General features: G+C 48.3%; 1 long non-coding RNA gene across 1 annotated transcript in view; it reads right to left on the minus strand.

Moving 5' to 3' along the window:
* Positions 1 to 15,638, minus strand: part of LOC135187874 (uncharacterized) — a 57,003-nt gene extending 41,365 nt beyond the window's left edge. Inside the window, exon 1 of the long non-coding RNA XR_010307478.1 lies at positions 15,467 to 15,638. This is a non-coding gene — a long non-coding RNA (uncharacterized LOC135187874). The remainder of the gene's footprint in view (positions 1 to 15,466) is intronic.
* Between the last annotated feature and the right edge of the window lie 1,533 nt (positions 15,639 to 17,171).

Consider the following 17,171-nt stretch of genomic DNA (forward strand, 5'->3'; position numbering starts at 1 on the left):
TGTGCCCACATTGCATTCCTCTTGTCTCCAAGCCAACTCAACACTTGTGACATGTAGGCAATTAGCCCTCCCTTTTAAACTAAGAACTGTTAGCTGAGGTAGCTTAACCAGCTGCGTGAGCCAAAATAGGAGCCAGGGAGTTTACATAAAGAGCCTCAGCAGGCTTAACAAGCATGCAGCTAATGATTTATTTTTGTAAGCCTCAACAATAGAGGCTACTGGATATAAGCAAGCACTTCATCATTTGTGTCTCTGTGCTGTTAATGAAAGACTGGTAATTAGTGGGTGACTAAACTTCAAAAGTACACGTTGCTTCAGTACTGGCTGTTGTGAAAGACAGATTCTCCCCCAGCCATCTGCAGAGCCAGAAGGGAAAGGGAGGAGAAAAAGCTTTTGAGAGTTTGCCTTATCAATGGAAGTATTTTTCCTCCTATCTTCAGCCCAGCTCCTTAACCTCACTTCACAGCTTATCTCTCCCCATCTTCCCCCTGCTTGTTAGGTGCCTTAAGCTTGTTTAGAGTGTAAATAGGGCAGGGAAGCTGCTTGTCACTGTGTTTTCATAAGCAGATCCCAACACGAGGCAGTGTAATCTAACATCTGCCTCACTGGGAGGTGTGCTGGGTACAAGGCAGAGGCGATGCTTGTGGGTCACAGGCACGGCTCTGTTAAGCAATGACAACGCTTTGCAAGCCCCAAATGTGTCAGCACTCACTGTTAGCAAGGCAGGGCAGAAGACCTAGAATCAGTCAGGGTTGGAAGGGACCACAAGGATCAGCCAGTTCCAACCCCCCTGCCATAGGCAGGGACACCCTACCCTAGAGCAGGCTGCACACAGCCTCAGTCAGCCTGGCCTTAAACACCTCCAGCCATGGGGCCTCAACCACCTCCCTGGGCAACCCAGTCCAGCCTCTCACCACTCTCCTGCTCAACAACTTCCTCCTCACCTCCACTCTGAATCTCCCCACCTCCAGCTTTGCTCCATTCCCCCCAGTCCTGGCATTCCCTGACAGCCTAAAAAGTCCCTCCTCAGCTTTTTTGTAGCCCCCATCAGATCCTGGCAGGCCACAAGAAGGTCACCTGGGAGCCTCCTCTTCTGCAGCCTGCACAGCCCCAACTCTTTCAGTCTGTGCTCACAGCAGAGGTCAGACTGAAAGGGTTTGGGCTGTTCAGCTCTGAGCAGGCACAGCAGTGGAGATCTCCAGGGTAAACCCAGAATTTCCACCAGTGATGTAGTCATATACCAGGATAATTAACCCACTTCCAACTGCTTGAGTAACTGCACTGCCCAGCTGGCAAAGAACTGGCACTTGGAACCTGTGCGGCCACTGTTTGTACAGACAAGTCCTCTAGGTGATGCCTGATGCCAGGCCAAGGGGCAATGGGGGGAAGCTGAGGCATAGGAAGCTTCATGTAAATATTAGGAGGATTTTTTTTCCCTGTGAGGGTGACAGAGCACTGGCACAGGCTGCCCAGGGGGGTTCTGGAGTCTCCCTCTCTGGAGATACTCAAAACCCACCCAGATGTGTTCCTGTGTGACCTGCTCTAGGTGATCCTGCTGTGCCAGGGGGGTTGGACTGGATGAGCTTTGGAGGTCCCTTCCAGCCCCTGACATTCTGTGATGCTGTGAAACAAAAACCAGAAAGAAAAGTCCTAAGTGGTCTGCCTCATCTCCAGACAAATGCAGCACTCAGAATCACAAAGTCACAGAATCACAGCACCATGCAGGCTGGCAAAGCCCCTCAGGAGCACCAAGTCCAACCTAGAACCCTGCTCTACAAGATTACCTGAAACCATAACCCCAAGCACCACATCCAAACCACCCTCAAACACAGCCAGGCTGGGTGACTCCATCCCCTCCCTGGGCAGCTCATTCCAGTCCCTGACCATTCTCTCTGTGAAAAACTTCTTCCTAGTGTCCAATCTAAACCTCCCCAGCCTCAGCTTGAGGCCATTCCCCTTTGTTCTGTCTCCAGATACCTGTGAACAGAGCCCAGCAGCAGCCTCTCCACAATCCCCTTCAGGTAGCTGTAAACAGCAATGAGATCTCTCCCAAGCCTCCTCATTTTCACACTACCCATCCCCAGCTGCCTCAGTTGTTCCTCATCAGATTTATCCTCCAGGCCCTTCCCCAGCTTCATTGCCCTCCTCTGGACCTGCTCCAGCACCTCCATATCGCTCTTGTATTGCAGTGCCCAAAACAACACTCAAGCTGTGGCCTCAGCAGAGCCAAGTCCAAGGGGACAATCACCTCCCTGTTCCTGGTGGCCACAGTACTTTTAATACAAGCCAGGATGCCACTGAGACAGCAAAGTGCTCCTCGCCTAGCACGGACACCACCACCACCTCCTTCTCTCAACGCTGCTGGAGGAGCAGCAGCAGCCATGAACAAAAGGGTAGAAGAAATGGCCAGGAGCAAGCCAAGGAGATGGCAAAAGAAGGACATTTTAAACAGAGCTGCAAAGCCAAGGGACTGACGAATGAAATCCCTTGTTTACAGCTGAATTCCTGCTCCAGGTAGCTAAGCAACATGGCACTATGGCTCCAGAAAATGGAAGCAAAGTTAATTTTTTAACAATGCCACATTACCTTTGTACATCTTGTTCCTACTCTCCCTCAGGGTCTTACATGAATGAATCAGAAAATTGCTCCCTTATGTTAGGTTTGTGTCTGCACCTGCATTAAATTCATGTCAGAGAGGGGTGGAGGAAGGCAGTGCTGGGAGCACCAATAGGATGGTACCTCTGGAGTTCAGCTCCCAGTCTGCTCAGCATGACAATTGTCTTTAATAGCTTTTTGAAGCACTACAAGAAAACAGCCTGGCACCAGTGGTGGTCCCTTCAGATTGAAAAACACCCACAACCCAAACAACCCAACAAAGCAAACCCAAACACCCCCCAGATGCCATCCTGGGGGGGATCAGAAGGGCTGTGCTTAGTAGGTCAAGAGACGTTCTCCTGGCCCTCTACTCTGCCCTACTGAGGACACATCTGGAGTACTGTGTCCAGTTCTGGGCCCCCCAGTTCAAGAGGGACATGGAACTGCTTGAGAGAGGCCAGCACAGAGCCACAAAGATGATGAAGGGAACAGAACAGCTCTGTTACAGGGAGAGCCTGAGGGAGCTGGGCTGTGCTGCTTGGAGGAGACTGAGAGGTGACCTCAGCAATGCTTATCAAGATGTGCAGGTGAGTGGCAGGAGGCTGGAGCCAGGCTCTGCTGGGTGATGCCCAATGCCAGCACAAGGGGCAATGGTGGAAGCTGAGGCATAGGAAGTTTCATCTAAACATAAGGTGGATTTTTTATCCTGTGAGTGTGACAGAACCCTGCCACAGGCTGCTCAGGGGGGTTGTGGAGTCTTCCTCTCTGGAGATATTCAAGCTCTGCCTGGATGTGCTCCTGTGTGATCTGCTCTAGGTGATCTTGCTCTGACAGGGAGGTTGGACTGGGTGAGCTTTTGAGGTCCCTTCCAGCCCCTGACATTCTGTGATTCTATGATAAATAAACAGGAAAAAAACAACAAAACCAAACCAAACCTCCTCCCCCCCAAAAAAAAAACCACAACACAACCCAAAAAAACAACCCTCAAACCCAAACCACTCTGGGGGCTTGTTTAGTTTAATGCCTGTCTCCCACCTGTCTGATCACCTCCCTGCAAGCAGTCAGAGTTCCACACAGATTCAGATGCACAGACTCACAGATAGCATCAGGTTGGAAGAAACCCTCCAAAGGTCATCTTGGCCAACTCCCCTGCAAGCAGCAAGGGACACCTCCAAGTCAATCAGGCTGCCCAGGAGCACATTAAGTCAGATCTTGAGCATCTCCAGGATCCTCAACCACATCCTTGAGCAACCTCTTCCAATATTTCACCACTCTCTCTTGCTCCCACTTCAATTTGTTGCCCCTCATCCTATCCCTACAAACCCTTCCAGACAGTCCTGCCCCAGCTTTCTTGTAGATCCCCTTCAGACACTGGTGTACTGGAGCAGGCTGCCCAGACAGAGGTTGTCAAGTCTCCTTCTCTGAAGCCTTTCAGAGCCCACCTGGATGTGTTCCTGTGTGAACTACCCTGAGTGATCCTGCCTTGGCAGGGAGGTTGGGCTGGATGATCTCTGGTTGGGCTGGATGATCTCTGGAGGTCCCTTCCAACTCCATACATCCTGTGATCCTGTGACCTCTGGAGGTCCCTTCCAACCTCTAAGGTCCTGTGATTCTTTGATGGGAATGAGGTCCTCACACTCACAACCTTTTGGGAAATAGAAGTACTTTCTTTTTTTGCACCAGGTTAACATTTTTGGCCAGTAGAGAAGTGGAGTTTCCAAAGGCTGACTTTGAGCCTTGTGGCTGTCTCAGTGCTGGATACCTGGCCCAATGCCCACAACCCCGCTCTGGCTTTGAGCCAAATCCTGAGCTGAAAGCTCTCTCTTTCTGCTTTTGGATGTCTGATTTTGGCACAGGCCAGCTCAGCCTTCAACCCCAGCATTAAACTAAACCTAATCCGAAGCTTCAGCCTGCTTCACATTATTCCTGCTGCTTAATTCCAGCTGTTAAACTTCTCTCTCTCCCTCCTCCACCTCCCCAACTACTGAGCCAGAAGAGTGTTTTGTTGACAAATTTGCCATGCATTTCAAGGAAAGCAAGATCTGGCCAAGGCTTTTGAGGGTGATAGATATATGTATGTATAGTTCTTTTTTTTCCACTGTAGGAAATGGAAGTGTTGGCAAAAATATTTCCCCCTTGTTTAGGATAAGAGAGAGTGTTTGGATATATCCAGCTTCAAGCAGTCTGCTTAATTCTGATACTCTTGATATATGAGACAGCAAAGAAATATGCCTAGGAGTCTTGGAATGAAGCATCTTCCCCCCCCCCCCCCCCCCCCCCCCCCCCCCCATAAGATGAGTGAAATACACACAAGGCTGAAATATTGCTCACATATTACCACTGAAGCTGGTTAAAATTCACTCAATTGACTCCAGATGTGGGTTCCTGCAGCAATTTTGAAGTTAGCACTACTGGAACTAGGTGTGAGGCCAAGGCAAACTACTCTGCTGCTTTATAGCACTTGGAAGCTACAGTAGTCAAATCAAAATATGTTAGAGGAGAATCAGTTTCTTTAAGCTTAGCAGCAGGAAGGATTTAATATACTGAATGCAGCCAAACCATCTTCATTTGAAAGAACAGAAAGTAAATCCTTACCACATTTGTGACTTGGTGTTTGCAGGAAGGGGCCTGGTTCAAGAGGCAGCTCCCTGGCATGGCTCATGCAAGCAGGGCCACACAACCCCACATTGCTTTGAACTTCAGTTATTTCCTTTCCAGGAGATTGTGTGAGGTGAGAATGAACCTCCACGCTTTGATGAGGCAGGTCCCTTGTCTGGATTCTTTACAGTGAGGGTGGTGAGACACTGGCACAGGTTGCCCAGGGAGGTTGTGGAGCACAGAATCACCCAATGTGATCAAAGATCACATTGGGTGATTCTGTGCTCCACAACCTCCCTGAAGATGTTCAAGGCCAGGTTGAATGAGGCCTTGAGTGACCTGTTCTAGTGGGAGGTGTCCCTGCCTATGGCAATGGGTTAGAACTGGATGAGCTTTGAGGTTTCTTCCAACCTAAATCATTCTATGATTCCATGGTTCTTTGATTCCATGGTTCTATGGTTCTATTGTTCTATGATTCTATGTCCAAAGCTGCTTTTTAACACTCAGTAAGCACTTAATGGAAGATAATAGAAGAACAGGAGCCAGCAGTGTGCACTTGCAGCCCAAAAAGCCAAGCAGAGCCTGGGCTGCAGCAGCAGAAGTGTGGCCAGCAGGGCCAGGGAGGGGATTCTACCCCTCTGCTCTGCTCTGCTGAGACCCCACCTGGAGTACTGCATCCAGTTCTGGAGCCCCTGGGACAAGAGGGATGTGGAGATGCTGGAGAGTGTCCAGAGCAGGGCCAGGAGGATGCTCAGAGGGCTGCAGCAGCTCTGCTGTGAGCACAGACTGAAAGAGTTGGGGCTTTGCAGGCTGCAGAAGAAGAGGCTCTCAGGTGACCTTCTTGTGGCCTTCCAGGATCTGATGGGGGCTACAAAAAAGCTGGGGAGGGACTTTTTAGGATATCAGGGAGCGCCAGGACTGGGGGCAATGGAGCAAAGCTGGAGGTGGGGAGAGTCAGGCTGGGTGTGAAGAGAAAGTTGCTCATCATGAGAGTGGTGAGAGGCTGGAATGGGTTGCCCAGGGAGGTGGTTGAGGCCCCATGGCTGGAGGTGTTTCAGGCCAGGCTGGATGAGGCTGTGGGCAGCCTGCTCTAGGGTAGAGTGTCCCTGGCCATGCAGAGGGGTTGGAACTGGCTGCTCCTTGTGGTCCCTTCCAACTCTGACTGATTCTATGAAGTTTTTCAGTACGTGGATGGTGAGACTCTGGAACAGGTCATCCAGAGAGGCTGTGGATGCCTCCTCCCTGGGGCTGTTCAAAGCCAAGCTGGACAAGACCTTGAGCAACCAAGTGTAATTGAGAGGCATCTCTGCCCATAGCAGGCAGCTTGAAGCAGAAGATCTCTTCCAACCTAAGCCATTCTATGATGTTCTATCAAAAGTTTCCAAGAGATAAAAGCATCAGAGAAAAAAGTGACAGTAAAAAAAAAAAAAAAAAAAAAAAAAAGCCAAAACCAAACAAAACAACAACAAAAAAAAAAAAACCCAGGAGAAAATATCTTACACTTTAGCACCTTTGGCAAGGTCAGCAGCCCTGCCTGAAATGAAGCTGCGATACAAAGACAAGGATTAATCACAGCAAAGGAGCAGCCTAGTTAATTGCAAAAGCTAAGGGGAGAGTTTCCAGGAAGAATGCATCCTTTCAGTCCCCTTAGAAAAACACAGTTAGTAATTATTACTGATTTCCTGGAGAAAGTCCAGAGCAGAATCAAAAATATCTGGAGTCACAGAGAAGTTCATTGGCCCCCGTGGGGGACAGCCAGGCTGGGCTGCGGGGAGCTTGGGTCTGCTTGGCCAACTTCTCGTTTTGAGAAGTGATCTCTGATGAATTCCTGTCCTGGCAGGTTAATAGGCTTATTAGATGTCCTGGCTGATGGGGGAAGCAAGGGCAGGAGGAAAACAAAGGCTTGGATCGTTATGTCCCCTCTCAAAGTGATAAACAGGTGCCCGCAGGTGTTTAGGTACCTGTTGGTGTCTTGCTCTTCCTAACATGCAGTCTGAATCTACCCATTTCTAGCTTGGCTCCATTCCCCCCAGTCCTATCACTACCTGACACCCTAAAAAGTCCTTCACCAGCTTTCCTGTAGCCCACTTCAGATACTGGAAGGGCACAATTAGGTCTCCTCAGAGCCTTCTCCTCTCCAGGCTGAACATCCCCAATGGACCTGGCGGAGGCTGTAAAGGCTTCTTAGCAAAGCACCATGCCAAGTGGCACTGCTGAGAAGAGAAACTCCTGAGCAGGGAACTGTGTTGTGTAGAAACCACGAGGGAGATGCCTGTGTTTGCAGGGAGCTGAACTGAGTTGTTCTCTCTCATAGGCCTTTTCCACCTCAGCTCTTTATCACTGTGATTCATGCTAATTATCAGTGGGAAATCACTTCGTGTCCCTAATAACGACAACAGGCTCATCTCTTTGTAGTCACTGCAGGGGTATTGCATTGGAGGTGAAAGAAAAAGGGTTTATTCCTCCTCTCCTTCCCCCCAGAAGTGTGTTTGGATTCCATGCATAAACAGTCTTTCTCCCCTTAATCTGCTTCACATGACAGTATATTCATTTGCATGAAGCTTCTTCTTGGGAAACCATTCAGAGCTTTATCAAGAGACACTCAACATGTCTCAGAATTAAGTCCTGCTTTACCAGACAGCTTTTTCTTCCCCCCCCTCCCCCTCACTTCTTTTTCTCCTGATGCATTATTTGTTATCATATGCTAATTCATGATAATGGTTATTAAGAGCACCAGGCCTTGCCTTTCAGCATCCCACATTTCCCCAGGCATGCCCTAACTCTCTTTTCAGCTGCGCTCATCTTCTGCTGTCAGGAAGTAAAGAGCAATTAATACACACTGCAGGTAAAAATGTTCACACCAACCCACTCCTTATTTGTTGTGGCTACAGCTCCAGTGTGCTCTTGTGCTTTCTAGACATCCAGACTGGATCTTCCCCAGCAAGAGCATGAATGGTGATGTGCCATAAGGCTGCTTATTTTTACCACACCACCTGTGGCTGGCCAGAGGGACAGTACTTTTAACCTGAAAAACAAACTCTGGGTCCAATAAAGCTCAGAGTCAGAGCTGGGACTTTAAATTCTCCATGTCCCTGCTTCAGAGGTGTTCATTAGTTGAGAGGAGGTGAGGAATGAAGATGGCAACTGTCCTCACTGGCTTTCTGCCACTTTGAGCTACAACCTTACCCCTAGTAGCTTCTCTATTCAGGACAAGCAGCCCTGTGGAGCAGGACTGAAGAATCACAGAGTCACAGAATCACAGCAACATGCAGGTTGGCAAAGCCCCTCAAGGATCACCAAGCCCCACCTAGAACCCTACTCTACAAGATTCACCTTAAACCACAGCCCTAAGCACCACATCCAAACCACCCTGAAACACAGCCAGGCTGGGTGACTCCATCCCCTCCCTGGGAGCTCATTCCAGCCCCTGACCACTCTCTCTGTGAAAAACCTTTTCCTAATATCCAATCTAAACCTCCCCAGCCTCAGCCTGAGGCCATTCCCCCTTGTTCTGTCTCCAATTCCCTGTGAGCAGAGCCCAGAAGCAGCCTCTCCACAATGTCCCTTCAGGTAGCTGTAGACAGCAATGAGGTCTCCCCTCAGCCTTCTCTTTTTCAAACTAACCATCTCCAGCTCCCTCAACAGCTCCTTTTGCACCCCAACACATCCAGCTCCCTAACCCAGAAAGGTTTCAAACACCCATTCTACCTCCTTCCTGAATTCCCTGTGGAGAAGCTCTCCCCTGAGAGCTTTGAGCTGTTACTCCTCAGCCAACAGAGTCACACTGGGCTAAAGCTAAGCCCTGCTTCTACCCCTGGCTTCCACTCTGGCCCCTTCCTAGCTCTTGGATTCATCCTAACTCTGACAAAATGTAATACATGGGATAACTTTTTTTTTCTTGTGGCTGTGGAACTGAAGAAAGAGAGATCCAGTTTTGGAAAAGCCTACAATTCATAATGTAACAGCAAGCCTGGATATACTTTATGGCTTTTAATGAACAATAAAATTGCTCTGGACATCACTGAAGTCAAGCTCCTTTTTGTCCCAGTCCTGAAATAAGAGTCTGAGCTGAGCCAGCATCAATATTTTCCCTCTTGATAACACATTGCATGTTTCAGAAAGCCAAAATCTATATAAACTTCACTGAAATGTTACTTCTCTCTGGAGTCATGATGTCTCCAGCTGATACAATCCTCACCATCATCATTCTTCTGGAGAGAAAGAAGTGTAGATAGATTTTGTCAATAGAAGAATAGATTAGCATCCACGCTGCAGAGAGCTAGAGCTATGTCAAGGGGTTGGGTGACACCAGAAACTAGGAAAGAACAAGGGAATTAGCCTCTAACATGGAAAGTTTGCATTTCCAGCTCAGCTGACATGGCAGCCAATGAACTAAATTGGTGCTAAAGGTGGCAATGCATCCCTGTGGGCAGCCTTAGCTAACCAAGCTGGTGCTAAAGGTGGCAATGCATCACTGTGAGTACCCTTAGCTAACCAAACTGGTGCTAAAGGTGGCAATGCATCCCTGTGTGCAGCCTTAGCTAACCAAGCTGGTGCTAAAGGTGGCAATGCATCACTGTGAGTATCCTTAGCTAACCAAACTGGTGCTAAAGGTGGCAATGCATCCCTGTGTGCAGCCTTAGCTAACCAAACTGGTGCTAAAGGTGGCAATGCATCTCTGTGTGCAGCTTTAGATACCCACCCAAAACAAAGCAGTCAGAGGGATGCAGGTAAGCATGGGTGAAAGGAAGGAAGGTGAAATTCTAAATCCAGTCATCTACAGATTTAAAATCACAGCTGGAAGGTGTCCAGAGAAGGACCATGAGGATGATCAGAGGGCTGGAGCTGCTCTCCTATGAGGACAGACTGAGAGAGCTGGGGTTGTTCAGTTTGGAGAACAGAAGCCTCTGAGGTGACCTTATTGTGGCCTTCCAGTATATGAAGTGGGCTACAAGAAAGCTAAGGGGGGGAACTTTTTAGGGTAGTGATAGGATTAGGGGGAGTGGAGCAGAACTAGAAGTGAGTTGATTCAGATTGGATGTTAGGAAGAAACTCTTCACCATGAGGGTGGTGAGACACTGGAACAGGTTGCCCAGGGAAGTGGTGGAAACCTCATGCCTGCAAGTTTTTAAGGCCAGGTTGGATGTGGCTTTGGGCAACATGACCTAGTGTGAGGTGTTCCTGCCTGTGGCAGTGGGGGTTGGAATTAGATGGGACAAACAGAGAATTATCTTGGTTGGAAAAGAGTGGAAAAGGAGAATTAATCACAGAATGGTTTAAGTTGGAAGGGACCTCAAAGATCATCTAGGTCCAACACCTAGATGATCTTTGAGGACACCTCCCACTAGATAGGTCATAGAATCATAGAATCAAGCAGGTTGGAAGAGACTTTCAAGCTCATCTGGCCCAACCTAGCACCCAGCCCTGGCCAATCAACCAGACCATGGCACTAAGTGCCCCAGCCAGGCTTTGCTTCAACACCTCCAGGGATGGTGACTCCATCACCTCCCTGGGCAGCCCATTCCTTGGGTCCCTTAGGTCCTTTCCAACCCTGACAAATCTGTGATTCTGTAGTGCCAGTGGTCAAAGTGAGGCCTGAGGCTTCTGAGGTGAGGAATTGAAGCTTTTTTTCTTGCTAAGATCAGTAACAGCTGAAGAAATCCCTCAACTTTTTTCTTGTTTCTTCTTTTTTTGGGGGGGGCTTTCTTTTATGACCCCCTCTTAGAGCCTGTAAAATACTATTAGCTATTATCATAGCTAATATTGCCTGATGTGGAAACACAAACCTGGGAAAAGAGAGCACTGAATCATTTGTGTGAATCTGACTCCTGACACTTCTATTTATTCATTTGCTTTTGAGCAGTTTTCCATAGAAAGAAAAGGGAACAGGGAAGGGGGGGGGGGGGAAGAGATTGATTACTCTGAACATGGAAAATACCACCTTGTCACTAATAGATTTTATTTGATCACCCAACAAAAAAAAAAGCAACAGGCAGGGAAACAAATAATAATAATAAAGGTTTTTAATACAATTCTGATGCAGTTTGCTAGTTGTGTTTTGTGGGGTATTTTTCACCCCCCCCTCACATCTAAGACACACACACACACTTGACAAGAAACAGATCTGTTGAAAGACATCAATAAATGTACTGATTAAGAGTTTGAGACACTTTGCTTTAAAAATCTGGAGCAAAGGATGACTATTCTAATTACCTGAGACATGTGAAGTCAATTGTCCTTAATACTTTAAGAATGACAGATTACAAATGAATAGATATTAGGGCTTTCTGCTCTGCTGCTTGCTGGAGAAGCTGTTGAAGGACAAGTACTTGGATATGTCACCTTGTGTCTGGGGAGGAGGGGGGGGCAAGTGTGTGAAGAAGAATGAAAGGATGATGATGGGAAAAGGAAGATTACCTTAGAGTGTTGCATTCTTTCCTAAAGCCAAAGTGGGCACTGATTCTTCAAGAGAAAACAATGCTTTGTGGTTTGCAATTAGGAGGGCTTCAAGGTGTGTGCAGCTTAAGCTCTGAGTGGTTTAGGCTCTCTTCATAGCTCTGAGGAGGGCTAAGAGATTGCACAGCCTGTGGTTCACATTTATATATATGTATAGACACACACACACATATATAAGAAGGCATTAATTGTCTTTAGAGCTGGAATGGCACAGCCCTCTGAACAAGCTGCTTTCGAAAGGCTCCAAAACCCCACCTCAGCTCCTCATGACCTTTGTGCAAACCCTCAGCTAAAAGATTTGGTCTTTGTTCCAAGTAAACCTGTGAGCACCTTTCCTTTTAGACAGAAAAAACCCACTCCTGGGATGCTAACCTGCTCCTCTACAGGTTAGGAAGTGTGTGGATTGAGGTTAGTGAGTGTGGCATCTCCTTCAAGGGATGATTTTTGCATGGGAGCTGCCTGTGAGAAACAGAGTGAGGCTGGAGCTGGCACAGTCACCTCCTTTCCACCTGCACAAAAGAAGCCACCGGTTGCTGCTTCCAGCACTAAAGCCTGTTGGGGACCCTTTGCCATTGCATTTGGACATGAAATCCAACAGCAGCCACACAGCAACAGAGCTTATGGGCCACGATGAGGTCCTCCTAGGGCAGCTCCCACAACCAACCACATACAGTGACAGGATCCCACGCGGAAGGTCCCTTGGTGATGGGGCTGGCGTGGAGCTAAACAAGACAGCCAGAAGCAGTCTACATTGTCCCAGTGACTGATGCTCATGCATTAATACCTTCCTGCCCCTCTTGACACAAGCCCCATTGAAACTGCTGACCTCGCCGTGGAGGTATTTATGACATGTTCATTACTCGGCATCTGAACACCTGGAAGAGAAAAGGCTCTGGATTCTGTTACCAATCCTCTGAGCTGTGCTGTTCCACTAATTACTTTTAATTCTCATCATAAAATAAGCCAGCTTTTTCTCTGCCCCATCTTTCAAAGTGCCTGCCATGTAGAGCTACAATTTACTCCTTGCTAAGTCACCGACTGAGGCTGTGTGTCTTTCCAGAGCCCCAAGAAAGAAAATCACTCTTAACAAAACATGCTCTATGCACAAAATAATCAGGCTCCTTTGTGTAAATAAGCATGGGCATCCATTCCTCCTCCACTGCCCCCATCCCCAACACAATTAACATTCCATTTCCAGGCTCTAATCCATGGGGCAGCGACTGAACTCAAAATGCAGCCTTTGGGAAGGAAGATTTCAACCAACACATAGAGACGCTCACCTAAATACATCCTAATGGGCAAGGGACAGCAAAAGAATTCAGGGAATCACTGATTTGGCAGCAGATCTGTTAGTGCTGTGGTCCTCTAGACACAAGAGATACTCACCCTGCCTGGAGTTTAGCAACACAACCTCCCTTGTGGATGCAAAATGCCACTGACATAGGTTTGCCTATGGCTTTTCCAGACTTTAAGCCAAGATGAGCTCTAGGTAATATATCTGTGCTGCTACCTGCTCCAAGTAGCCCCAAGCAGCACTACAGGCTGGAGACAGAGTGGCTGAGAGCAGCCAGGAAGAATGGGTCCTGGGGGTGCTGGTAGAAAGTAGGCTGAACATGAGCCAGCAGTGTGCTCAGGTAGGCAGGAAAACCAATGGCATCTTGGCCTGGCTCAGGAGCAGTGTGGGCAGCAGGACAAGGGAGGTTCTTCTGTCCCTGTGCTCAGCACTGCTCAGGCCACACCTTGAGTGCTGTGTCCAGTTCTGGGCTCCTCAATTAAAGAGAGATGTTGAGATACTGGCACATGTCCAGAGAAGGGCAGCAAGGCTGTGGAGGGGCCTGGAGCACAGCCCTGTGAGGAGAGGCTGAGGGAGCTGGGGGTGTGCAGCCTGCAGCAGAGGAGGCTCAGGGCAGAGCTCATTGCTGTCTACAACTACCTGAAGGGAGGCTGTAGCCAGGTGGGGTTGGGCCCTTCTGCCAGCAACCAGCAACAGAATGAGGGGACACAGTCTCAAGTTGTGCCAGGGCAGGTCTAGGCTGGATGTTAGGAGGAAGTTGTTGGCAGAGAGAGTGATTGGCATTGGAATGGGCTGCCCAGGGAGGTGTTGAAGCCAAGCCTGGCTGGGGCACTTAGTGCCATGGTCTGGTTGATTGGCCAGGGCTGGGTGCTAGGTTGGGATGGATGAGCTTGGAGCTCTCTTCCAACCTGCCTGATTTGATGATACACATAGAGATGTGAAATGTTTCTGAATTCTTCTTCTTTGCCCTGTGATAGGCTTCAAAACCCCAAACCCCACAAAGGTGGGTAGCAGCAGAGCCCAAAATTCATAGTGCAAGTTTTAAGTGAGTGTATTTGCTTAGGGATGTTAAAAAGTACTCAAGAAAACAGGGGCTCAATATCACTTGGTGATGTTCACCCCAAAAAGCACAAGATAAAGAGGGAGAGGTGGAACTTAAAGGCAACAGAACAGCACCCATCTGCCAGCAGCAGAGACTAAAACCAGAGCAGTCCTATAAATCACTTATTAAGACAAAGTGAGCGAGGAGGTAGAAGTTGAACTGGAGAATTGTCTTCTCATCCTCCCACTTTACTCCCTACTTGAGAACAATCATAAAAATTCAAATTAATTTGGAGCAAGGGCCCCTTTCTCCTGTTAGGCTCTTTAATGCATTTAATTCCTTCTAGTTATCCTTAAGAGCTTCATTAGGCAAACAATTATATGATTCATGCACATCTAGGACAGAAAATATTTTCCTGGAGTATTGCAGTGCTTGACTCTCCATCCTTACGGTCAAAACCACAGGGAGAAAAGAGGAATTTACCTCTGTAACCACACGAGCCTGTTGCATTTTCCCCAAGGTATAACAGTTAGGTTTAATTACAATTAAAGACCTTTACTTTCGTGCAAACCTTTCCGTGTCACTTGCGTCTGGGTGCGACAAACTCGTCCGCATTTCAAGGACTCGGTGACAAAGGAAAAGACTTCTGAACACAAACGAAAGACTTTAAGAGGCTGAAAGACTTTTTACACAAGCTGAGGTAATTTCCGACGACGACAACAGAAAAAAAAAAGGCATGAGAATGTGGATTTCAGCAAAGAAAAATCCCAGCTGGAAGATGCGCTCCGAAGCGCATCCGCTCCCAAGGGTGTTTGTTGGAGGGAGGGAAACACAAAAGGAAGAACGCTGCAGAAGGGAAGAAAATCCACCTAAACTCTAACCAGAGCCATTTTCTTGTCTGATAAGTCCAGAGCCAGGTGGCTGGAATAAAAGATTGGTGTTTATCTGGAGGAAGATCAGTGCTGATTCATTCTCATTACAGCTAGCTCACCTGTGAGGCTTTATAGATGCCTTGGAGGGGAAAAGAGCTCAGCAGGGGTTAACTTTTTGTTGAGGAGGGAAAAGAATGGCGAGGTGAGATTTGGGGGGTTTAATTGCTGCGAGGGGAACTCCCCTCTCTTTTATACACCTCAGCTCAGAGAAAAAACACAGGTAATAATAATAAAGAGTCTTAGGACAAGAGGGGTTTTGCTAAGCAGCATTTCCAGGTCAGCTTGGAGGTGGTGGTGGGGGGAGAAGTGAGTTATCATTATAAAAGCTTCCCCTGAGGTTCAGTAAGGGAGCTCGGCTGGCAGATTTGCAGGAAGCTTTAGCCCGTGTGAAATCTGGGAGTTTATTGCTTGAATTAACTCCAAGCTGAGGAATAAAGTGTGCTTAATGCACTTTTAAAGCACCTGTGCTTTTCTTCCCCCGTTTGTTTCTATAAAAAGGATGCTTTTCCAAGCTGATCTGTGCAGTATATTTGTCCCTCTGGGTTTTACCTTAATTTGCTTGGTTGACTCGAATATCTGGTCCCCAAAGTTGTTCTTTTTCTGATCTGAACCACTGTCATTTCTTCCTGCCTTTCCACTTAAAAGGCTTCAGCTTGGCAAGATTGCAGTTTCTCAGGTGGTGCAAACCTAAAAGCTGTGCCAGCACTTCTCTCTAGTGTAGTCACTGCAAAGATAAAAGAAATCAGTTAAAAAACCCCCAAACCAGTTGCTTTAGCCCATTTTGCAGGTGAGGTGGAATAAAGCATCAGGCTGGTTAAAACTAAAAGCTAGAACAACAACAAAAAAAACCCCACCCCAAATCAGCTTTTGCATATGGCTGGGGGGCACTTTATTGTGAACAAAAGCCCTCTAAAGTGCTTCCAAAAGGACTTGCTTGTAGAGGCAAAGGCTTTCCATAGCAGCAAAGCATGTTGAGATGTGTTGCCCTCTGCGGGGTAAGCAGATCTGCTCCCACCAGTCACCTCACAGGATGTCAGGGGCTGGAAGGGACCCAAAGAGATCTTCCAGTCCAACCCCCCTGCCAGAGCAGGACCATGCAATCTAGCTCAGGGCACACAGGAACACATCCAGACAGGCCTGGAAAGGCTCCAGACAAGGAGACTCCACAACCTCTCTGGGCAGCCTGTGCCAGGGCTCTGGGACCCTTACAGGAAAGAAGTTCCCCCTTGTGTTGAGCTGGAACCTCCTGTGCTGCAGCTTCCATCTATTGCTCCTTGTCCTATCCCAGGGAGCAGTGAGCAGAGCCTGTCCACCACATCCTGACCCCCAGCCCTCAGATAGTTATAAACATTGATTAAACCCCTCTTGGTCTTCTCTTTTCCAGACTAAGCAGCCCCAGGTCCCTCAGCCTCTCGTCATCAGGCAGTGCCCCAGTCTCCTGCTCATCCTCCTAGCCCTCCACTGGACCTCCTCCAGCAGATCCCTGTCCCTCTTCAACTGGGGAGCCCAAAACTGAAGGCAGTACTCAAGATGAGGTCTCACCAGGGCAGAGGAGAGGGGGAGAACTTCCTTGGTCTGCTGGACACACTCTTCTTATTGCACCTCACGACCCCCTTGGCCCTCTTGGCCCCCAGGGCACATTGCCGTGCCATGGATGTTCTCCCCCAGCACTCCCAGGTCCCTCTCCATAGGGCTGCTCTCCAGCAGTCATCTCCCAGCCTGGACTGCTGCAGTTTATTATTCCTCCCCAGGTGCAGGACTCTGCACTTGTCCTTGTTGGACCTCATTTGGTTCCTCTGCACCCACCTCACTCCACCTGCTGCCACCTCAAATGGCAGGGCAGCAGGAGACGTTGCCTGGCTGTAGCACTTTTATGCCATCCAGAAAGACTTTCCCATGTCCTCCCCTCATGAATTTCCTCATTCTCTGATAAAATCCTGGAAGAATTGTATTCACTTCTCTGGCTAATCTGACCAGGAAACACTTCTGGCAAATTATTGTGTCTTATATTTGCAAATCCCTTTTTCTTTGGGGGGGTGCATCGAGCTCCGTGTTAGAGTAAGCAGCTGCCTGCTTTGCCTACCCTTAAAGCTGGCCCTGCCAAATGCTGTGTTGTATTCCCACTGAGGCTATGAAGTTTACAGATTAACAGGGGCTGCTTTCATGTGGAGAGCAGAGAGGCTACAGATAGGTCAAAACGGCTCTGATGTGAAAAAGCAACCAGCATCTTGAGCTTTACACTTCCACAGCTAAG

Source organism: Pogoniulus pusillus, chromosome 28 (genome assembly GCF_015220805.1).
Source record: "Pogoniulus pusillus isolate bPogPus1 chromosome 28, bPogPus1.pri, whole genome shotgun sequence".
NCBI classification, from domain to species: Eukaryota; Metazoa; Chordata; class Aves; order Piciformes; family Lybiidae; genus Pogoniulus; species Pogoniulus pusillus.